This window comes from Schistocerca nitens, chromosome 1 (genome assembly GCF_023898315.1).
Source record: "Schistocerca nitens isolate TAMUIC-IGC-003100 chromosome 1, iqSchNite1.1, whole genome shotgun sequence".
NCBI lineage: Eukaryota > Metazoa > Arthropoda > Insecta > Orthoptera > Acrididae > Schistocerca > Schistocerca nitens.
The window spans coordinates 1,205,705,383-1,205,730,440 of NC_064614.1; positions in this window are offsets into that span (position 1 = coordinate 1,205,705,383).

Here is a 25,058-nt window from a genome sequence, read left to right on the forward strand (position 1 = left end):
CGAAGATTGTCCAGATAGCGTGATGCAGTAATCGTTTCGGATCTGAAAAATGGGCCAATGATTCCTTTGGAAGACATGGCGGCCCAGACCAGTACTTTTTGAGGATGCAGGGACGATGGGACTGCAACATGGGGCTTTTCGGTTCCCCATATGCGCCAGTTCTGTTTATTGACGAAGCCGTCCAGGTAAAAATAAGCTTCGTCAGTAAACCAAATGCTGCCCACATGCATATCGCCATCATCAATCCTGTGCACTATATCGTTAGCGAATGTCTCTCGTGCAGCAATGGTAGCGGCGCCGAGGGGTTGCCGCGTTTGAATTTTGTATGGATAGAGGTGTAAACTCTGGCACATGAGACGATACGTGGACTTTGGCGTCATTTGGACCGCAGCTGCAACACGGCGAACGGAAACCCGAGGCCGCTGTTGGATCACCTGCTGCACTAGCTGCGCATTGCCCTCTGTGGTTGCCGTACGTGGTCGCCCTACCTTTCCAGCACGTTCATCCGTCACGTTCCCAGTCCGTTGAAATTTTTCAAACTGATCCTTTATTGTATCGCTTTTCGGTCCTTTGGTTACATTAAACCTCCGTTGAAAACTTCGTCTTGTTGCAACAACACTAAGTTCTAGGCTGTGGAATTCCAACACCAGAAAAATCCTCTGTTCTAAGGAATAAACCACGTTGTGAACAGCACACGCTTACAGCAGAAAGACGACGTAGAGAATGGCGCACCCACAGACTGCGTTGTCTTCTATATCTTTCACATCACTTGCAGCGCCATCTGTTGTTGAAAATTGTAACTACTGTAATTTCGAAAGTTTGTCCGCCTGAAAATGTACTGTTGTCCCAAGCATATTGCAACAAACGGTGTATTTCTATCGCTGCTCGTTTAGTTTTTATTGCCGTTTCAAATATACCGGTCATTTTTGAAACACCCTGTATCAATAATGCTGTATATAGCGCGGAAATTTGAAACTATTTTAATTTATTCTTGGAACAGTTCTGTCGCATGAAATTTATGTGAGTATCTTCTTATCTCTCCATCACTGCCTTTGAGGATAGTTCTTTTCACATAGGTTCAAATACGTTAATTTGAAGACGCAATAAGAAATTGTAACCTGATCACGTCTCCTGATTAGTTCTGTTACATAAACCCTAAAAATTTAATTCTTCAATCTCCAGAGGGCCGCACGATGTTTCTCAGGCTCTGCCATATTGTGTTGTTTGGCTGAGGAATTGACGGGCGTGTGGCCAGCGCACCGCTCACCCGACCGTTGTCGACTTACGAGGAGAACACAGCAAGTGTGGCAACCCGCTTCCCCAGCGACTCCGCTCTGTGGAAGAGGAGTCAAAAGATGCGAACACATAGCTTAATTTATCTGTAAATACCCGGCCGTTTCTGAGTAAACGACGGTCGAAGTTATCGAGGTACACTATGACATCAAAAGTATTCGGACACACCCAAAAATATACGTTTTTCATATTAGATGCATTGTGCTGCCACCTACTGACAGGTGCTCCCTATCAGCGACCACAGTAGTCAATAGACATCGTAAGAGAGCAGAATGGGGCACTCTGCGGAACTTACGGACTTCGAACGTGGTCAGGTGATTTGGTGCCACACGTCTGTACGCGACATTTCGACACTCCTAAACATCCTTAGGTCCACTGTTGTCGATGTGATAGTGAAGTGGAGCCGTGAAGGGACACGTACAGCACAAAAGCGTACAGGCCGACCTTGTCTGTTGAGTCACAGAGACCACCGACCTTTGAAGAAGGTCGCAATGTGTAATAGGCAGAGTCGGCCGCGGTGGTCTAGCGGTTCTAGGCGCTCAGTCCGGAACCGCGCGACTGCTACGGTCGCAGTTTCGAATCCTGCCTCGGGCATGGGCGTGTATGATGTCCTTAGCTTAGTTAGGTTTAAGTAGTTCTAAGTTCTAGGGGACTGATGACCACAGATGTTAAATCCCATAGTGCTCAGAGCCAGTTTTTTTTTTTTTTTTTTTTTTTTTTTTTGTAATAGGCAGACACCTAGCGAGGCTATCACACAGGAATTCCAAATTGCATCAGGATTCACTGCAAGTACTATGACAGGCAGGACGTCAGAAAACTTAGTTTTCATGGTCGAGCGGCTGCTCATAAGCCACACATCACGCCGATAAATGCCAAATGACGCCTCGATTGGTGCAAGGAGAATAAATATTGGACGATTGAACAGTAGAAATGCGCTGTGCGGAGTGACGAATCACGGCACATAATGTGGCGATCCGGTGGCAGGGTGTGGGTATGGAGAATGCCCGTGAACATCATCTGACAGCGTATGTCGTGCTAACAGTACAATTCAGAGGCGGTGGTGTTATGGTGTGGTCGTGCTTTTCATGGAAGGGGCTTGGGGGCTTGCAACCCTTGTTGTTTTTGCGTAGCACTATCACACCACAGGCCTACATTGATGTTTTAAGCGCCTTCTTGCTTCCCACTGTTGAAGAGCAATTCGGTGATGGCGACTGCATCTTTCAACATGATCGACCAGATTTTCATAGTGCACAGTCTGTGGCGGAGTGGTTACACGACAATAACATCCAATGAACTGGCCTGCACGCAAGAAACCTTCCAGCACCTGATTGAACGTAAACCTTCGAGAGTGGGAGCTGTAATCAAGGATAAGGGTGGGCCAACAACATACTGAATTCCAACAATACCGATGGAGGGTGCCACGAACTTGTAAATCATTTTCTGCCGGGTGTTCGGATACTTTCGATCCCGTAGTGTACTTTATGTCCATCTTAGTGGTTAAGTTGAACACCTGAATTGGCGGCGCAGTGGCTGCCGTCGCGGACTAGCACTTTTGCGCCGCGTGTTCGAAACCCGATTATTACAAGGGTTGCCCAGAAAGTAAGGCACCGCAATTTTTCTTCCACAATTCTTTATTAAACGTAATTAAAATTACACACACGAAAGAATGGTGTTTTATCCACACATCCTGTTATTCCACGTATTCTCCATCCCGTTCTGTGGCCTTCCTCCAGCGCGAAACAAGGGCGTGTCTGCCCTGTCGGTACCAATCTTTGTCCTGGTGACGGTGCCTGTGCTTCATTGTGTGAATCACCTCCTCATCGTCCTCAAAATGTCTTCCACGAATGGCATCCTTTAATGGGTACAAACAAGTGGAAGTCTGAGGGGGCTAAGTCAGGGCTGTAAAGAGTTTTGCGATGTGTTCAGCAGTCTTCAGACTTGCGTGGAGCCGAGCGAAATCGTGTTGCAGTAAAACATCTCCTGGGTTGCTGTGGCGCTGAAGTCGCCGGAAGCACGTCTTCAGTTTTTTTAATGTGTTAACATACGCTTCTGAATTAATGGTACCGCCTCTTGGCATCACACCAATGAGAATCACATTTTCACAGTCCCCGAACACGGTAATCATGATCTTACCGGCGGAAGCAGTTGCTTTGAATTTTTTCTTCTGTGGGGAGTGGGAATGCCGCCACTCCATCGACTGTCGTTTTGTTTCGGGCTCAGAACGATGAATCCAGGGGTCATCACCCTTCACAATCTGGGACAAGAAGGCCTAACCCTCAGCTTCAAAACGTTGTAACAAATCAAGAAAAATGTTTTTTTCTGTGCGATTTGTGATCCGCCGTTAGGCGCCGGGAGATCCATCTTGCACACACTTTTGAATATCCAAGCGTGCAGATAATTGCATCCACACTTCGTTTGCCGATTTACAGATGCAGCGCCAACTGTCAAGTGGTAATGCGTCTATCGTCGTCAATGACAACATCAGCTCGATGCAACATGTCAGGTGTGACAGCTGTGGATGGTCTCTAGAATCGTGTCGTTCGCGAGCTAACGGGTCCAAAGGAACGGTTCACCAATATGACTGGAAGGAGCGAGAAAGGAATTCTACGGAACGGTCTTTCATCACTTCGGTCGCGGATTTATACTCATAGTTCCCGGGAACGAGAAACGGTAGGTCTCTTTCCCGCAACGGAACGCCGGCCGGTCTCGTTCCAGCCTCGGTCCCGTCCCCGTCTGCCTCGGTCTCGGTTTCCCTCAGCCGGACTCGTCCTTCTTCCCGTGACCCCTCGTCGCAGATCCACCGCCGACTGTTCCTAGTTAGTTCAGTATCGTGTTGTTCGTTTATTTCGCTGCGCACACCCATTCTAGACCTGTTTGAAACCTCTCTTGAACTCTGGTCTTCTGGCTCTTTCCGTATCCTATTCAACGTCCAAGACCGGTAATTAAAATGTATTCTATAATTACGTAAATTACATAAAAATTACGTTGTGTGTAACACATACATATTTCCAGGTAACAAAAGGGCACATCAGCTTACTTCATTGTTTCGATAAACAGCAGAAGACATAAAGACGTAAGTTTTTTTGTCATAACACATGCAAAGGAAGTCGGCACGGCACACACGAGTGCCCATTTTCCGTCTTTTTTTTTATCTAACGTAAAACAGCATGTTCATTGTTATGGAAGGCAAACTGACTTACAACCGAATGAGGCCTGCGCTACATATTCGAGTGTCTGGTCTCACATTTTGTGAAGAGAATATGATAGCTTCCACAATATTATTTCTGTGGTATAGGGAGGCGCACGAAAAATCGGCCTGAGTACTAGGATGCTCACTGTCGCCCACCAATCGTCATCTATTGTTTCTAAGTTGTTGTTTGCATTAGGTTATTCGTTATTTCTTTACTGCCTAATTGTTACATGTTTATCTATTCTGCTCGTAGCGGCCAACAAATCGGGCGTAATTGGAGAGAAGTTTGTACTCGGGACCGGTTTTTCGAGCGTCCCTTATATTATTCCACTGGGATCAGCCACATGACGCTACAGTTGTCTAAACGAGAGGTTTTGCAGAATCACAGAAGTTACTTCTACAAGTGTGTGAGAATTCTGTAATGAATAGAAACTCTGTACTCCAGCGGGGAGGCAAGTGCTCCCTCTTGGCGCCTTCCACCCATCAGTCACCTGTGCTACTAATTTTAAATTTTTCATAAGAACCGTATACTAAGCACAAATGAACGGTGAACGAGTAAAAATGAACGGTTCCCATAAAAGAGCGATCACCAGTGAACTAGTTCCCAAGGATGAACAAGTTTGCCCGTCTCTAATGGTCTCCCCTACTGCTGCAAGTCGTAGAGCTCCGCTGAACCGCCTTCTGATGACCTCACCCTCCTTGCCCAGCGACTAGCTGTACTTCTGTCAACAGCAGATGCTCCATAGACTTTGCACAAGCGTTTGTGAATATTCCCCACAGTTTCTTTCTCTGCAGTGAGAAATTCAATGGCTCTGAGCACTATGGGACTTAACATCTGTGGTCATCAGTACCCTAGAACTTAGAACTACTTAAACCTAACTAACCTAAGGACATCACACACATCCATGCCCGAGGCAGGATTCGAACCTGCGACCGTAACGGTCGCGCGGTTCCAGACTGAAGCGGCTAGAACCGCTCGGCCACCTCGGCCGGCTAAACGAGCCTTCACGTGATGTTCGGAGTTTCTATGTTTCGAATGTTTCTACGATCGGAATCATCAAAGTAAGGCAATGCGCCAGATCTTCCTGAAGAATAAACATAGAAATAAAGGAATTACTATAAGAACTGATGAAATAATGTATAGGAATATGAGAATTTCATGAGACTGTAATCTCTGAAAATACCATACACACGCACACATAACAGATAGTAGATGTGTGGTACTTGTTGTGAAACCCAACTGCAATTTTATTATTTAAAAATCAGTAAAAGCAATAATCGGGTTTCGAATTTAGGGCGCGAAAGTGAGAGGCTGGGATGCTAGCCACTTCTAACAACCCTACCACAACAAAGGTCAAAATTTAATAATGATTGTGGTGTTGCTCACGCTGCTAAATACTGCATTTTCGGGCAACAACAAAGTTATTATGTGGCAGGTGTCATTAGAGCACAGTTAATAAAGTCATTTCATGTAATAATGAATGAACTAGGCACTCATCTTTTCGTGTTTCCCACGCTGGTCTCGTTGTAAATTCATGGCTCAATCGTCGAAAATCTAGGTGGTCATGATTCCAAGCTCGGATGCAAAGAGGACTAGGTTTTATTCTGCTATATTCAAAAGTTTTATAGATGCGTTTCACAAACCATTCTTGAAGATTAAACCTTTGAAAGTTAGCACAATGGTGATGCAAAAAATAATCAGCACTCCGAATTTAAGTTACACTTCATTTTTATTGCTTTTGTTGCAGTATCGCGTAACACACAAAACATCACAATACAAAACATACTTGAAAACATCTTCCTCACTGTTAAAGTTCACATTTTATAAGCTGACAACGTTATGCGTCTTTCGAACATGACGTCCAAGACTTTCTCAAGGTCCGACTTTCTAACTAACTGCTTGCGCGCCCAAAAATCAGAGTTACAAGTACGTCAAAGATCATAGAGACAAAAGAAAGAATACACATAAGAATAATATCATTGCAACATAAACATATCGATGTATCAAAGTACCTCCGCATTAATGAAATCAAATCTGAATGTTGTCTCAGAAATATGTTAACTACTTTACAGAAACACATTAAAATATTCTACATCTACATCTACATCAATACTCCGCAAGCCACCTGACGGTGTGTGGCGGAGGGTACCCTGAGTACCTCTATCGGTTCTCCATTCTATTCCAGTCTCGTATTGTTCGTGGAAAGAAGGATTGTCGGTATGCTTCTGTGTGGGCTCTAATCTCTCTGATTTTATCCTCATGGTCTCTTCGCGAGGTATACGTAGGAGGGAGCAATATACTGCTTGACTCCTCGGTGAAGGTATGTTCTCGAAACTAACAAAAGCTAGTACCGAGCTACTGAGCGTCTCTCCTGCAGTCTTCCACTGGAGTTTATCTATCATCTCCGTAACACTTTCGCGATTACTAAATGATCCTGTAACGAAGCTCGCTGCTCTCCGTTGGATCTTCTCTATCTCTTCTATCAACCTTATCTGGTACGGATCCCACACTGCTGAGCAGTATTCAAGCAGTGGGCGAACAAGCGTACTGTAACCTACTTCCTTTGTTTTCGGATTGCATTTCCTTAGGATTCTTCCAATGAATCTCAGTCTGGAATCTGCTTTACCGACGATCAACTTTATATGATCATTCAATTTTAAATGACCCCTAATGCGTACTCCCAGATAATTTATGGAATTAACTGCTTCCAGTTGCTGACCTGCTATTTTGTAGCTAAATGATAAGGGATCTATTTTTCTATGTATATTGCTGGATGGAGAGGTTCAGGTGCGCTGCCGTAATGGTTACGTAATTCAAGTACCATTACACACTGCACCACCATCACCACCATTACGGTTTACATTACCTGGAAAACCGAGCGAGTTGGCGCAGTGGTTAGCACACTGGACTCGCATTCGGGAGGACGACGGTTCAATCCCGTCTCCAGCCATCCTGTTTTAGGTTTTCCGTGATTTCCCTAAATCGTTTCAGGCAAATGCCGGGATGGTTCCTTTGAAAGGGCACGGCCGATTTCCTTCCCAATCCTTCCCTAACCCGAGCTTGCGCTCCATCTCTAATGACCTCGTTGTCGACGGGACGTTAAACACTAACAACCACCACCACCATTACCTGGAAAAATTTTACCATCTTCTTCTGAGAAACGGTTGAGTACCTGCGGATAAGTCGAGACACGTGTTCGCTTATTTTGACTCCCTTTCCGCTCAGCGAAGTTTCAGGGAACACGGATTATGGATGGCACTTGCCGTGTTCTCCTCGTTAGCAGACCCTGGGGCCGCCACTTCTCATTCAATTAGCTCCTCAGTTGGCCTCACTGTGGGGCCCTCCCCAGTCTTCCCACCCAGGAAGAATCGCCGACTACGACTGGAACTGGACGACCGCCATCCACACCGTGGTCAGACTCGTCACCGTTCATTTATGGTGGGCTATTACCGTTAATTACACATACATAAAAATAAGTTTGTTGGTTATGCTATCCGTAATTGGCTATAATTGAAATGCATCTCAAATTGCCGAAATGGCTGTGCTAATAAGCCTCCTCGTCGGACTACAGTCATTATCCCATTTCCTCTGACAGTTCAGACAACAGGTTTTGCAACTGCACCTCTGCCATAAATGTGCAATTCCTACCGCACAATTTTCATTAACATCGTGTTCTCTAGGCTCATATTAAGTTCGGCATCCAGTTCATGGCAGTATTTTTTTTATCTTTTCCATGCAGTCTTGGTTTTATTAATAAGCTTACTTTTTATTCCAATACTGTGTTTATGAGTCAAAGTATTTGTATGAATTCTAGTTGTCATGATGTGGTGTGCGTACTGTAAGACCTTCGGTACACACATCATCAGATTATTTGACTTGTCGCTCTAACGAAGTAGGCGAGTGTCAGCAATATGTCTCGTGGTCTTATCGTGGCTTGTTTATCTTCTGCCTTTAGATCAGACGATAGAAATGCCACTTGCACACTTAGAGTAGCAGATTGACGGTGACCAACTTTAAACAGAACTTGATTAATTTACACACACATTTATTAAAATAATTAAAAGCATAGACATTACGTAACTGGATTCTGGATGCTGTTTACAATTGACAATCTGAAGTTCCTTTGGTCTTGGTACGTTAATCTTATTCTCACATATCTCTGATACTTGACAAAGTGTCTATTCATTTATCTTCATGGCTATGTACAGGAATACGATAATCTCATTAGGTGCAGACTGAAACTTGACTATAGACTGGCACAGACCAATGCAGACAAATGCAGACTTACTGATCGGAGGTCTGTACACTCGTTATAATACCTCGCGCGTTGAGGTATCACTGCGCGAGTGTGATCCGCGAGGAGAAAAGGTTCTACATTAGCAGCAATCTCATTGGCTGCGTGACATATTAATACGCGGATCGGCGGAAGCAGAATTTGGTCCGTCTCTAAGACAGCGCCATCTCTTAGTGCGGAGACGCACGAGCGCTGCACCTGCGCTGTTGTGCTTAGGGGGGCGCGCTCTAGTGGGAAAGTTGTGTACGCGCTGACTACGCGGAACTATGTACACAACACATGACACTAGGTACAGTAGCTTTAACTAGCCCTAGTAAATTAATGACATATGCAACTAAGCGAACAGTGGCAATTTGCATTGGCTGGATGTCTAAAAGGCCCAAAATTAAGATGTGTCAACACAGCAGTATACGATCACAACCAAATTGCTGGCTCATAACACCTCTGTAAATAGTAAAGTATAGCTTTAGTCCTCATCAGAAAGTTCTTGAGGCGAATAATCAACGCTACATCGCTCTCTTCTGACGGGTAATACTTTATAGATGATAAACTAGGGGTCAGTACTGAGTAGGACAGAATCGTCGATCTCAAATGCTTGCCGATTTCGTGGTTCGTATCTCAGGATTTTGTTGCTGGAAAGTTTCTTCTTACTATACATACAAAGTAAGAAACTCAGAAAGAGATATGATTGAACAAGGTCCAAATTGTTCAAATGGCTGTGAGCACTATGGGACTTGACATCTGAGGTCCAGTCCCCTAGAACTTAGAAATACTTAAACCTAACTAAACTAAGGACACCACACACATCCATCCCCGAAGCAGGATTCGAACCTGCGACCGCAGCGGTCCCGCGGTTCCAGCCCGAAACGCCTAGAACCGCTCGGCCACACCGGCCGGCTTTGTACAAGGGTATTCATTTTATTCATACAGCTTTGTCCAAACACTACATGCGTAACTGCTCTGGCTACCAAACTGTTGTGGATTGGCAAGACAGCCAATCCTCTAGGAGGAAGCCGGAAGGCACGCGTTTAAGCTCACGCAGGCTGGCGTGAGGTCTGGAACAGGACACGGAAATGAGAATAGCCAAAAACGTACATAGCTGCTGGAAATACTTAACTTTAATCCATAATTGGTGAAATCCGCTCTTGACGGTACATGTTTTACAGCATCAATAGTGACTGGTAATGGCGCCTTGCTAGGTCGTAGCAAATGACGTAGCTGAAGGCTATGCTATCGTCTCGGCAAATGAGAGCGTAATTTGTCAGTGAACCATCGCTAGCAAAGTCGGCTGTACAACTGGGGCGAGTGCTAGGAAGTTTCTCTAGACCTGCCATGTGGCGGCGCTCGGTCTGCAATCACTGAGAGTGGCGACACGCGGGTCCGACGTATACTAACGGACCGCGGCCGATTTAAAGGCTACCACCTAGCAAGTGTGGTGTCTGGCTGTGACACCACATTCCTCCCCCGCAAATCGGCGGACGGTTGTGGCATAAGGCTTCCGCCCGCCGTGGGGAGGACCCCATGTTGACGTATGCGACGAGGTGGGGAGCCTAACAACAGGCGAGGCTGTGCCACCCGCACCCTGCCATTCGGACCGAGGGGAGCTAGAAAACGCCTGAAAACCAGCTCCAGGGTGCACGCCAACATGCGGTGTATGCACCCGTAGAGAGACAGGAGGGGCCGAAGGGTCGACCTCCATCGGGCCGGGGCACCCGACGGGCGAAGACGACATATGGTCTGGAGCGGGAAAGAGTTCCATGGCGGAGGACAACTGGTCACGGGAAGCGATCAGCGGCGCGTGACCCAAGGAGGCGCCCGCGGTTGCAGCGACGCGTCCACTGCGGGCGGCGGCGGCGGCGGCGGCGCGTCGCCATGGGGCAAAATGGAAGGCACCGTCGGTAACACCTGGGGCCGAGGGGAGCCAGTAGGTGGGTCCCCAGGGCGCTGACCGGACGGCACCGTCGCTGAAAGCAGACGGGGAGCGGCAGATCCCGTGCGACGACAAAGGCGCAGCTGATTGAGATGCCGACGCACCTCACCAGAGGCCCCCAAAACTAAAGGGTTATTACAAATGATTGAAGCGATTTCGCAGCTCTACAATAACTTTATTATTTGAGATATTTTCACAATGCTTTGCACACACATACAAAAACTCCAAAAGTTTTTTTAGGAATTCACAAATGTTCGATATGTGCCCCTTTAGTGATTCGACAGACATCAAGCCGATAATCAAGTTCCTCCCACACTCGGCGCAGCATGTCCCCATCAATGAGTTCGAAAGCATCGTTGATGCGAACTCGCAGTTCTGGCACGTTTCTTGGTAGAGGACGTTTAAACACTGAATCTTTCACATACCCCCACAGAAAGAAATCGCATGGGTTTAAGTCGGGAGAGCGTGGAGGCCATGACATGAATTGCTTATCATGATCTCCACCACGACCGATCCATCGGTTTTCCAATCTCCTGTTTAAGAAATGCCGAACGTCATGATGGAAGTGCGGTGGAGCACCATCCTGTTGAAAGATGAAGTCGGCGCTGTCGGTCTCCAGTTGTGGCATGAGCCAATTTTGCAGCATGTCCAGATACACGTGTCCTGTAACGTTTTCTTCGCAGAAGAAAAAGGGGCCGTAAACTTTAAACCGTGAGATTGCACAAAACACGTTAACATTTGGTGAATTGCGAATTTGCTGCACGAATGCGTGAGGATTATCTACCGCCAAGATTCGCACATTGTGTCTGTTCCCTTCACCATTAAGAAAAAGTGTTGCTTCATCAGTGATAAGTTTCGCACTAAACGCATCCTCTTCCATGAGCTGTTGCAACCGCGCCGAAAATTCAAAGCGTTTGACTTTGTCATCGGGTGTCAGGGCTAGTAGCAATTGTAAACGGTAAGGCTTCTGCTTTACCCTTTTCCGTAAGATTTTCCAAACCGTCGGCTGTGGTACGTTTAGCTCCCTGCTTGCTTTATTCGTCGACTTCCGCGGGCTATGCGTGAAGCTTGCCCGCACGCGTTCAACCGTTTCTTCGCTCACTGCAGGCCGACCCGTTGATTTCCCCTTACAGAGGCATCCAGAAGCTTTAAACTGCGCATACCATCGCCGAATGGAGTTAGCAGTTGGTGGATCTTTGTTGAACTTCGTCCTGAAGTGTCGTTGCACTGTTATGACTGACTGATGTGAGTGCATTTCAAGCACGACATACGCTTTCTCGGCTCCTGTCACCATTTTGTCTCACTGCGCTCTCGAGCGCTCTGGCGGCAGAAACCTGAAGTGCGGCTTCAGCCGAACAAAACTTTATAAGTTTTTCTACATATCTATAGTGTGTCGTGACCATATGTCAATGAATGGAGCTACAGTGAATTTATGAAATCGCTTCAATCATTTGTAATAGCCCTGTAAATACATAGCGCGGCCGAGGCAGCGAAGAATGCGCCCTGCGAGCCAACGCCGTGAACCTCGATAGTTGCGGTAGTAGACAACGTCGCCTGGGGCAAAAGCAGGTGTCTGCCGCTGCACAGGAACCTGATGCGGCGGATGTAGCAAAGACATCAAGATGCGATGAGGGCGACCGTGAAGCAACTCAGCCGGCGAACGACCATCTCGAGGCTGAGAGCGATACGAGGACAAAAAGAGCAATAACGCGTCCTCACGAGAATGCGACTCTTTCAACTTCAAAATCTGTGACTTGAAAGTCAGGACCAATCGTTCAGCGGCACCGTTTGACTGAGGCGAAAACGGCGCGGACGTCAGATGTTGAATACCATTGGCCTTGCAGAATGACTGAAATTCTGCGGACATGAATTGTGGGCCATGTCGGAAACAATAGTCTGTGGAAGACCTTCAATGCAAAAGGTAGCAGATAACGCTTGGACGGTGGCAGAAGACGTCGTGGAAGACATCCGGACAACAAAAGGAAAATTACTGAATGAGTCGACCAGAACCAACCATCGAGCATTCCAGAATGGACCAGCAAAATCGATGTGGAAGCGTTGCCAAGGGGAAGTGGCTTTTGGCCATGCAAATAATTTCCGCGGTGGTGCGGATTGTTGTTCGGCACACGCCATGCAAGAAGAGCACATTCGTGTAATCGCAGCATCGATTCCGAACCAAGTACAGTGCTGACGAGCAAGTTGTTTCGTTCGCACTATACCCCAATGTCCTTGGTGGAGAAGCCGTAAGACAGAGGACTGTAACGAACGTGGAACCACGACCCTGGACTGATCATTATCAGAACGCAACAGCAAAACACCACGTCGAACAAAAAGTCTCTCCTTGTGAGCAAAACATCCGCGAACCAACGGGTCCCCGATCCGTGACTTTGACAAGGGCCATTGCGTAGCAACAAAACGCAGAACAGTAGCAAGGACAGGGTCAGCAGCTGTGGCTGTAGCTACACGACGAAAATCAATCTGAAACGAATCGACCACGTCCTCGGTTTCCGCATCAATGAACATGCAAGCAAGTTCGGAAGAATCGAATGCTCTATCCTCAGCAACAGGCAAACGGGACAACGCATCGGCGTTTCCGTGCTTAGCAGTGGACCGATGCAAGATATCGTAGCGGTACTGCGAGAGGAAAATAGACCAGCGAATGAATTTCTGCGCTGTACGTGGAGGTACAGGCTTGGTCGGATGACAAAGCGATGTCAAAGGTTTGTGGTCTGTGATGATGGTAAAGTGACGACCATACAAGAAATCATGAAACTTTGTAACACCTAATACGAGAGCCAATGCTTCTTTCTCTATCTGTGAATAATTTCTTTGCGCAGACGAGAGCAATTTGGACGCAAAGGCAATAGGGCGATAGTGCGATCCATCTTTGTGCGCAAGCACAGCATCGATCGCGAAATCCGATGCATCCACCAGCAACAAAAGCGGTTTCTGGGGATCGAATGGCGTAAGGAAAGTATTGGAACGCAACGCCGATTTCAACTGGCGAAGAGCGCTTTCGCCCGCATCTCGTGGTCGTGCGGTAGCGTTCTCGCTTCCCACGTCCGGGTTCCCGGGTTCGATTCCCGGTGGGGTCAGGGATTTTCTCTGCCTCGTGATGGCTGGGTGTTTTGTGCTGTCCTTAGGTTAGTTAGGTTTAAGTAGTTCTAAGTTCTAGGGGAGCAGTTGAGTCCCATAGTGCTCAGAGCCATTTGAACCATTTGAACCAAAGGCGCATTCGCATTCCATCGTCCAGACGAACGGAACACCGTTACGGCGTAAGCGATGAAGCGGAGTTGAAATGGAAGAGACGTGGCGCACATAGCGATGATAATAATTAAATTTTCCCAGCACACTCTGTAGCTGCCTCAAATTCCGCGGCGAAGGCAATTCTTGTATGGCACGGAGGTGCTCTGGACTGGGATGTATGCCTTGGGCATTGAGTACATGGCCCAGGTAGGGTAAGTCATGAGCAAAAAACACACATTTGTCCTTCCGAAAGCGAAGACCATTTTGTCGCAAGACCTCAATTAATGTTCTGAGATTGGCTAAATGTTCTTCTTCCGTCTTTCCGGAGATCACAATATCGTCCAGATAGTTTGCTGCAGTAGGGACCGACGCACAAACAGTTTGCAGATATTGCTGAAACAATGCAGGGGCGGATGCACACCCGAATGGCAGTCGTTTGAATCGATACAAACCAAGATACGTGTTAACCACCAAAACGCACTGGGATTCGTCGTCCACCGGTATTTGCAAGTACGCATCTGCTAGGTCCAACTTCGAAAAATATTTACCCGGGCACAGTTTGTCAAAAAGATCTTCCGGGCGGGGTAAAGGAAAAGTTGCAATCACTAGTTCTGGATTCACTGTTGCCTTGAAGTCCACACAAAGTCTCAGTATTCCAGAAGGTTTCGGTAAAATTACTAAGGGTGATGCCCAGAGAGAAGCCTGCACACGTTCAATCACACCTTGTGATTCCAAATCGTGTAATGTTTTTGCGACCTCATCACGCAAGGCGTGGGGAACATTGCGCGCACTAAAAAATTTCGGTTGCGCGGTGTCTTTCAGTTCGAAATGGGCTTTATAGTTCTTAGCGCAACCGAGGCCCGGTGCAAAAATGTCTGCAAATTCTTCACATAGACGAGAAACACTGGCTGAAGGCACAGTCTGGTTCACTGAGATGACCTGATTTACTATAGACAAGTTAAACAACTGAAATAAATCGAAACCAAACAAGTTCACAGAAGAAGAAGAACGAAGGACGTAAATTGACCCAATTTTGTTTGTCCCTTGTATGTTGCAAGAAGGCTGCACTGTTCTAACACAGGGAGCCCGTGACCTGAATATGTAGTTAGCTTAACATTTGCGGCACGCAACGGAGGTGTGCCCAGCTGTTTGTACGTGTCTTGATTGATCAGTGAAACTGCAGCTCCGGTATCGAACTGGAATGGTATCACTTTGCCATTAATGTCCAAGTCTACAAAAAGTTTATTGTCCTGTTGACGACAAGAGCGACTGTCTCGTGCATCGTGAACTGACACTGGTACAGAATCACTTGCGACTCGACGGGATTTCCGTCGATGTCGATGCACACTTTTTGTGGGACGAACACAGTCACTGTTAGAGAGAGTGGCACTGGGCAGAGTGGAACTACATGAATTTCCATGGGCGAAGGTTCACGAGCCTGAGTATTCTTGGTTCGATTCCGCCGCGAAGCAAAGGGCCTGGAATGGTTGTGAGGGTCCTATCTGAGCTTTTTCTGGCAAACACTTTGAACATGTCCTTTTTTATTACAGAAAAAGCAAATAGCCTGGCGGGATGGGAAATTTTCACGCGATCGTCTAGTAGCACACCGCTGGCATGACTTCACTGCATTCGCTTGCTGGCGCGGTACACGTGGCTGAGAGCAAAGCGGCTTTGGTGCGGCCGAGCGCGAGGACTGTTTACTGTTCCGTGCAGCTCGCCCGGCGGGCCGGTTAACGTGACACACGGGTGGCGAAGTTTCAAATGATTCCTGAGCAAAGTCAAGTGTGTCCTGCCGTCCAATATGTCCATCACTTGTTGAAGGGAGGGATTGACTAGTTTCAAATCTGTTCCCTTATACGAACATCAGAAACGTTCTGTGCAATTGCATCACGTACCATAGTATCTGAATAAGGGAGTCCACATTCACACTCAAAAGCACAATCCCTAGTAAGGCCTTGTAAGGTTGCAACCCACTCCCGATTAGTCTGACCTGCCGTACGTTTTGTACGAAAGAAGGTATACCTTTTTGCAACTACATTGACTGGTTCTTTAAAATATACATCTAATGCAGACAAAATTTCGTCTTAGGACAGAGTTGCTATGTCGCGTCGGGGAAATAATTTGACTTTCACACGGTACGTGTGGACGCCGACGAACGAAAGGAGATACGGCTGCCGCTCATTACCTTGAATTCTGTAGGCGGCGAGATGGAATCCAAATTGGCGTGACCACTCCGTCCAGCTTTCCAGTGCCGCATCAAAAGGACGAAAAGGTGGTGCAACTGCGTGTTGTGGCTGCGTGAGCGGTGGAGCGGCGGCTGCCGCATCGTTTTGCATTGCACATTGACCCTGGACGAGCTGTCCAAGGGCATCCAGTAAGGCCTGCGTCTGCTGATTCTGTAAGCGATAAAATTCGGACAGTACATCTGGAGATTGTGACGAAGCCATTACACAAGTAAATCAGCGCAGTATAGTTACGAACGCGGTGTGGTCTCGTCGCCACTTGTTGTGGGTTGGCAAGACAGCCAATCCTCTAGGAGGAAGCCGGAAGGCACGCGTTTAAGCTCACGCAAGCTAGCGTGAGGTCTGGAACAGGACACGGAAACGAGAATAGCCAAAAACGTACATAGCTGCTGGAAATACTTAACTTTAATCCATAATTGGTGAACATCGCTCTTGACGGTACATGTTTTACAGCATCAATAGTGACTGGTAATGGCGCCTTGCTAGGTCGTAGCAAATGACGTAGCTGAGGGCTATGCTAACTATCGTCTCGGCAAATGAGAGCGTAATTTGTCAGTGAACCATCGCTAGCAAAGTCGGCAGTACAACTGGGGCGAGTGCTAGGAAGTCTCTCTAGACCTGCCGTGTGGCGGCGCTCGGTCTGCAATCACTGATAGTGGTGACACGCGGGTCCGACGTATACTAACGGACCGCGGCCGATTTAAAGGCTACCACCTAGCAAGTGTGGTGTCTGGCGGTGACACCACACAAACACACCGGGGAAAGCACCAAATATCCGTACAAACGTGTGAGAGAGACGCAACACAGCATGTAGGGAAAAAAATACAATGCTGAAAGCAATGAATATGGGGTGTGAAAGGAACGACACTATATTTATCCTATGCCTCTAAGAGTAACACTGTAGTGTTCCTTGTCCAACCAGATATAGGCTTACATACGATTACATACATGTCACAGTTACAGACTCGGTCTCGTATTACGCACATTCATTCGTTTTCTAACGAAATCCTCTTAGTTAAGTTGTGTATCCACTTCAGAACAAAAATTATTTCATGTGCATTGTAAACTCCCCAGAGTTAAAAATATAATAACCTCCTAACAGTAAAAAATATAATTATATAATTCACAATAAGGTCGCCGGATAACGCATATATATCTGCTGCTATAAGAAGTTTTTCTGGCACAGCCCTGTGCAATGCTGCCTGGTAGATTTGTCATGTATAAAAAGAAATAACTGATTTTGCTTTACAATAATCGGGATGACTATGAATTGGAGAAATAAGTAAATTCTTTAAATTGAGATGAATTATTGTCAAAAGTTAATTTTTATAAGGAAGATTATTATTAAGAGATTTCTTTTTAAAAGCATGTACATGGGACTTGATATAACAATACTACATATGCGCGAGGCTGCTTTTACCTTATACTACAACGCTGAGGCACCGTCATCGCTCCACACGACCGGCCCAGCCAACACGATACACCAGACTGTAAGCTACTACTTACTCCTACTGACACACAGTTCCTACTGCTGACAATACTGCTCTCTGGTCTGAGATTCTCTTATAGCTTATATATCGCAAGCAGCGCGTGAGCAATACATCGAAATTACAACTACTCGAGTGCGCTAGCAACAAATTCCTAAATCATGGACCTCTTGCAATATATTAAAGAAAAAGGAAAATACAGTTTACTATCTGTAATTTTGTATTTCACAACAACCTCATTTTAACGTAGTCTTCCCATATGTCTAATTTATTTTTATGCGTAGTCTTCTCTCTCTCTTTTTAATATCAGTCGATTTGTATTGATTTAGTGTTCTCTTGTTATATATTCTGATCTTATGTCCCTCTTTCTACAGATGTACGTATCTACTAACGCTATACTCTGTTACCTGTTCTCTAGGGGAGACTTGTCAAAATTGTACCAATTTTGAAATTTTATTTTTTATAGATTAAACAGTATGTTACAAAATTATTTAAACAATATCATCCTCGTCCGTAGGATGTTATTCTTGATACCTGCTTGAAAGACTGGAAATTCTGCGAAATACAGACACACGACACTTTAGTTTTCTAACCTCGGCAAGTGGTACATATGAGGAATCTAGTTTCGTAATCTGTACCGGTGTGAGAGTAAATTGTACCAATCTTACGAACTATTTCCCTGAGCTGAAAGGCATGTATTAGTATGAGTTTAAAGTAATATGCAATAATTTGATTCTTACACCACTACGTGCATGCATGCAATATAATTTCTTCCCTCTTTCCCCCACCCTGCGCGCTCTGCAAGAGTTCAGATTTTGTATTTCCTGCATCTCATCATATCTTTCACTCGATGTTCCGTGCACACTTCGCTATACCATTCTTCTGTTTTAAGAATGGGTGTGTGAAGTGGCTTACCCGCTGAGTTTCCAAAACGCTTCCTTTTCACAGCTGGAATCGTAGCTCTAGATTGCTTCTGCATTGCTTTGTTAGAATTTCTGTTGCATGGACTGTTCGTCAGATCACAGACTACTTCGTCAGATCACAAGCTGCTGGGTTAGGTCTCGAAGTTTTGCTTGGAGCTTCCATTTCTACCAGATTCAGAGATATTTCTTAGATGGACACCTTCACCGTACTTTTTGCCTCCAGTGGCTTCTTCTGCATTGAAGTTATGGGACAATTCGTTTCGTTCAGCAATGTCAAACCTAAGTTTTCTTCTATCCGAGATGCCTAAAACGAACATCATCTCTTCAACTATAAAAATACGCTCTTCCAATTTGTTTTCCACATCGTTGGAAAACGCTTTTACTGCTGCCAAAAAGTTGTATACACCGGTTGAATTTTTGTTTCTACTTTCAGCATGTCTCTTAATTGTAGGTTTAGGCACATTTTATATAATTGCACATTAATTTAATCTATAGTCACAATTTAGGTATACTGTTACACCTCAATGTAATAGATTTGTGCTCCCCTTTCCACAACAGCACTCTGCTGCTGTGCAGTTATCCAAAAAAATTATTTCATTAATAGCTTAGGATAGAAAACACGTTAGAAAATTCACCACATCATTTCCAAACACTATGTAGCCCTAACACTGCTAAACGGAAGTCATGGGATAGCAATATACACTTATAGGCCTACAGATGGCAATAATATCGCCGACATAAGATATAAAAGGACAGTGCATTTGCGGAGCTGTCAGTTGTACTCAGGTAATTCATGTGGAAAGGCTTCCAATGCGATTATGGCTGCACGACGGCAATCAACAGACTTTGAACAAGTAATGGTAATTGGAGTTAGATACACGAGACATTCCATTTCGCAAATCGTTAGGGAATTCAATATTCCGAACGTACGGTGTTAAGAGTGTGCTGAGAATGCCACATTTCAGGCATTATCTCTCAGCACGGACAATGCCGTGGCCGACCGCCTTCACTTAACGTCCGAGAGCAGCGGCGTTTGCGTAGAGTTGTCAGTGCTAACAGACAAGAACACTGCGTGAAATAACGGCAGAAATCAAAGCGGGATGTACGACTAACGTATCCGTTAGGACAGTGCGAGGAAAAGGGCTATGGACTACGGCAGCAGACGACCGACGCGAATGACTTTCCTAACAACATCACTTGCACTGGCCTCATGATCATATCGGTTAGACCCTGGATGAGTGGAACGCCTGGTCAGATGAATACTGATTTTAGTGGGTAAGAGTTGATGGTAAGGTTCGACCGTGGTGCAGACTCCACCAAGCCATGGACCCAAGTTGTCGAGTCGGTGGCTCCATAATGATGTGGGCTGTGTTTACATGGGATGTACTGTGTCCTCTGGTCCAGCTGGACCGTTCAGTAACTGCAAATAACTATTTACCCTAGTTTGAGCCCATTTTCAGCAATCCATGTTCCCAAACAACGATGTAACTTTTATGGACGACAATGCGGCATGTCACCGGGCCACAATTGTTCACGACTGATTTGAAGAACATTGTGGACAATTCGAGCGAAAGACTTGGCCATCCAGATCGACCGACATGAATCTCGTCGAACATTTATGGGATATAATGGAGAGGTCAGTTCTTGCACAAAATCCCGCTCCGCAACACTTTCGCAATTACGGAGGGCTAAAGAAAGAGTATGGCTCAGTATTTCTGCAGAGGCCTTCAAACTGCTTATTGAGTCCATCCAACTTCAGTTTCTGCACTACGCTGGACAAAAGAAGGTCCGACACGATATTAGGAGGTACCTCCTGCCTTTTGTCGTCTTAGTGTAAAGCTCACAATACGAGCAAGTTCGTTAAACAGTGCCGGTACAGTATAGGAAACTTATAGCAGTACTTTATAGGTAACTTCTCCGTATTCTCTTTGTCAATGTCCTGAAAGCGAACCGTAACGAACATAGTTTGGCGACTGTCTGAAAAGTATCCTTATTTCCTGTATATTCACGTAAAAATAAAACATTACGTTGCCAGTTACCCTCTAAAAGTAATTATCTTCATCACGTACACAAAAAATTTGATGTAAACTACATTAAGTTGATCACTGTCTGCAGACAATCTGTTCCTGAACACACAGAACTCATAGTTGACAGTTCATTCAATAAGTTTTTGTACTTGTTTAATTCATGATTATCCAGAAGAAGAAGTCTTTGAAAGTGATGATGGTGGTGCGTGCATGTGCCACGTGCTACATGGAATGCTAATCTTATTATTCTGAGGTAAAAGCACTTGCATCCATTGGGAGGTAATAATCACAGATTAACAGAAAATCTCTTACGTTTATTTCTATTTAGTTTCTTTCATAGGAATAATAAGAGAGACCATTTTATCGCTTCAGCTCACTTATTACTCGATGATAACCATTTTTCAAGTCCTACGAATTGCGTCCCCCTGCAGAGCTTTCCATTACTTTAATAATTCATTTTTAGATTCCAGAAGGTAATCTTGCCTCGAGAATATTGCAGACCGGCAATTGTTTTCCATATTGATACGATGTTGGGTGGCAATGATGTTTTACCCATTACAGACAGTAAAATGTTACAATATATAATTGAGCCTACGATATGGTATGTATCTTGCCTACAAGGCACAATGTATGTGATACTTATAGGGTGAAATATTTCCTCTTCATTTGGTGATTGACTTTACTATTTAAGTTTTAGCATCCTTCTGTATCACCACATGTCAAGTGAGCCCCCTTTCAGATTGCCCCACTTTGTTGTTGTTCTTGTAGAACTTTCAGATAATGCTGTATATCTTGCAGTAACTTCACACCAGCGGATTTATTTTCTTCGAGAAAAGTTATTAATACACTCCTGGAAATGGAAAAAAGAACACATTGACACCGGTGTGTCAGACCCACCATACTTGCTCCGGACACTGCGAGAGGGCTGTACAAGCAATGATCACACGCACGGCACAGCGGACACACCAGGAACCGCGGTGTTGGCCGTCGAATGGCGCTAGCTGCGCAGCATTTGTGCACCGCCGCCGTCAGTGTCAGCCAGTTTGCCGTGGCATACGGAGCTCCATCGCAGTCTTTAACACTGGTAGCATGCCGCGACAGCGTGGACGTGAACCGTATGTGCAGTTGACGGACTTTGAGCGAGGGCGTATAGTGGGCATGCGGGAGGCCGGGTGGACGTACCGCCGAATTGCTCAACACATAGGGCGTGAGGTCTCCACAGTACATCGATGTTGTCACCAGTGGTCGGCGGAAGGTGCACGTGCCCGTCGACCTGGGACCGGACCGCAGCGACGCACGGATGCACGCCAAGACCGTAGGATCCTACGCAGTGCCGTAGGGGACCGCACCGCCACTTCCCAGCAAATTAGGGACACTGTTGCTCCTGGGGTATCGGCGAGGACCATTCGCAACCGTCTCCATGAAGCTGGGCTACGGTCCCGCACACCGTTAGGCCGTCTTCCGCTCACGCCCCAACATCGTGCAGCCCGCCTCCAGTGGTGTCGCGACAGGCGTGAATGGAGGGACGAATGGAGACGTGTCGTCTTCAGCGATGAGAGTCGCTTCTGCCTTGGTGCCAATGATGGTCGTATGCGTGTTTGGCGCCGTGCAGGTGAGCGCCACAATCAGGACTGCATACGACCGAGGCACACAGGGCCAACACCCGGCATCATGGTGTGGGGAGCGATCTCCTACACTGGCCGTACACCACTGGTGATCGTCGAGGGGACACTGAATAGTGCACGGTACATCCAAACCGTCATCGAACCCATCGTTCTACCATTCCTAGACCGGCAAGGGAACTTGCTGTTCCAACAGGACAATGCACGTCCGCATGTATCCCGTGCCACCCAACGTGCTCTAGAAGGTGTAAGTCAACTACCCTGGCCAGCAAGATCTCCGGATCTGTCCCCCATTGAGCATGTTTGGGACTGGATGAAGCGTCGTCTCACGCGGTCTGCACGTCCAGCACGAACGCTGGTCCAACTGAGGCGCCAGGTGGAAATGGCATGGCAAGCCGTTCCACAGGACTACATCCAGCATCTCTACGATCGTCTCCATGGGAGAATAGCAGCCTGCATTGCTGCGAAAGGTGGATATACACTGTACTAGTGCCGACATTGTGCATGCTCTGTTGCCTGTGTCTATGTGCCTGTGGTTCTGTCAGTGTGATCATGTGATGTATCTGACCCCAGGAATGTGTCAATAAAGTTTCCCCTTCCTGGGACAATGAATTCACGGTGTTCTTATTTCAATTTCCAGGAGTGTATTATTACAGGATTAATCAATAGAAAGATTAATTGATAACAATATCTTGTTGTATTCCTGTTATCCTCTACCAAGCCTCTTTATCCAGCGCATCTTCCTTGTCGTTGCTGCGATGTTTCATTTTTCCATTTATATGGTCTGTCGAAGAACGTCGTGGTCTTCTGAGCTTACATCTGCCGGGTGGTTTTCATTCAAACCTTCTTTGGCCACCGATGATCTAGCATTCTCATCATATGTCTGTACCATTTTAATGATTTTGTTTCAATTCTATCACTGTATCATTTGCCTTCATTCTAGCTCTTACTTTATCATTAATTTACGTTTCGATTCTTGATATTCTGGCAACCCTACGCAAATAATCCATTTCCACAGCTATTAGTCTTCTCTTGAGATCCGCATTTAAGACCATAGTTCTGATCCATTGCATAGCACTGGTTCAACCATTATTGTACGTACTCGACTAAAGTAACTTCATATTTTTTACTTCTTCTCATCAGTCTCTGACAACTGTCATCCGCTACTCATTACTGCGGCATAAGACAACACCGAATATGGCTTGCTTGTTCTTCACTGGAATGATCATGAGGGTCAATAAATCTTTTTTCTTTTAACTATTAATCACTTCTAAGTGATGAACAAGAGATCACTAGATAGGGAAAAATCGTCTGTCACAAATGTTTACGATTTCGTGGTTAGCTTATCAGGATTTTGTTGTTTGTTTCCTTATAGGCCGCGAAAAAGATAAAGGGTTTTTAAGAAGAGGAAGAAAATGAGAGACAAAAATTTGAGAGTTTGGTTTAACTTCGTGAGTACACCCAATCTGCAATGAGCAAAAAATTATGCCAGTCCAGGCAGTGACATTATTTTGATTGCAACAGGGTCCCCAGCCATCACAAACTGAATAATAACATTTTACCACTGTCATTGGCTGAAGCAAAACGTCCCTTTATTTCGGTTATATTTGCCATGATGGCATGGAGCAACAGCATATAGTTAGAATATAATAGGTAGTATACAGTATATAGCTATTACATTTTACTAATGACTTGTTTCGCAAGGCAAGTATCCATTGTTGAATTCTAAATAGTGACGAAGTTGTAATTACATGAATATTTCAAACTCGATAATGAATGCTTGCCATCCGAAACCAATTTATAAAGAATTTTATTATGCAAGTGAGGTTGCACAACAGATAATGAACTTATTTTGTTTCCTTTACGGTACAGTTACGGTAGTGAGTCCCCTTTCAAATCTATACGTTAGTAGAACTCGTTACAGTAGTTATGTATGGGGCAAGGGTCTAATAACTCACCAGTTCACCCAAGTGATAGTGTGATTGTAAGATGTTGGCCTCGTTACCAGAATTCATATTCATAAAAAAAGCATGACGACATGTATGTCTAACGTAACACTTTTCCAGCGTACCACGTACAACTGGATAATAAGCTTCTGAAGACATTGGCAGGAATCAGAACTGGTTGCCGTATGGACCGTGGAGGAAGGTACTTTGTCGGCCCGTTCCATTCGCGAATGGGACGCAAAAAGACAGGTAAGATTCCACATGGGCTCTTATTTCTCTGATTCTTCCGTGTAAATATTTTGTGGGAAGAAATAACATGTTGCCTGACCTACTTGGAAGGCACACTCACGCAAACTAATACTAAAGCTCTCGGTGAAGACTGATACCATCATTATAGCGTCTGCCACTGGACTCGAGTATCTACGAGCTACCTTGCTACTGGAGGATCCTGTGACTTAAATGGCTGCTCTTCTGTGAATCTTCCTTAAATCCTATGTACATCCCTCCTCCTAAGCGTCCCACACAAAAGAACAGTCCTGCGGTCATCAGTCCCCTAGAACTTAGAACTACTTAAACCTAACTAACCTAAGGACATCACACACAACCATGTCCAAGGCAGGATTCGAACCTGCGACCCGAGCGGTCACGCGGTTCCTGACTGTAACGCCTAGAAACACTCGGCCACAACGGCCGGCCATGGATAGGTGGCCAGAGTGTTTAACAACTGTGGTGTGCGTACTGTAAGACCTTCGGTACACACACCATCAGATTATTTGACTTGTCGCTCTAACGAAGTAGGCGAGTGTCAGAAATATGTCTCATGGTCTTATTGTGGCGTGTTTATCTTCTGCCGTTA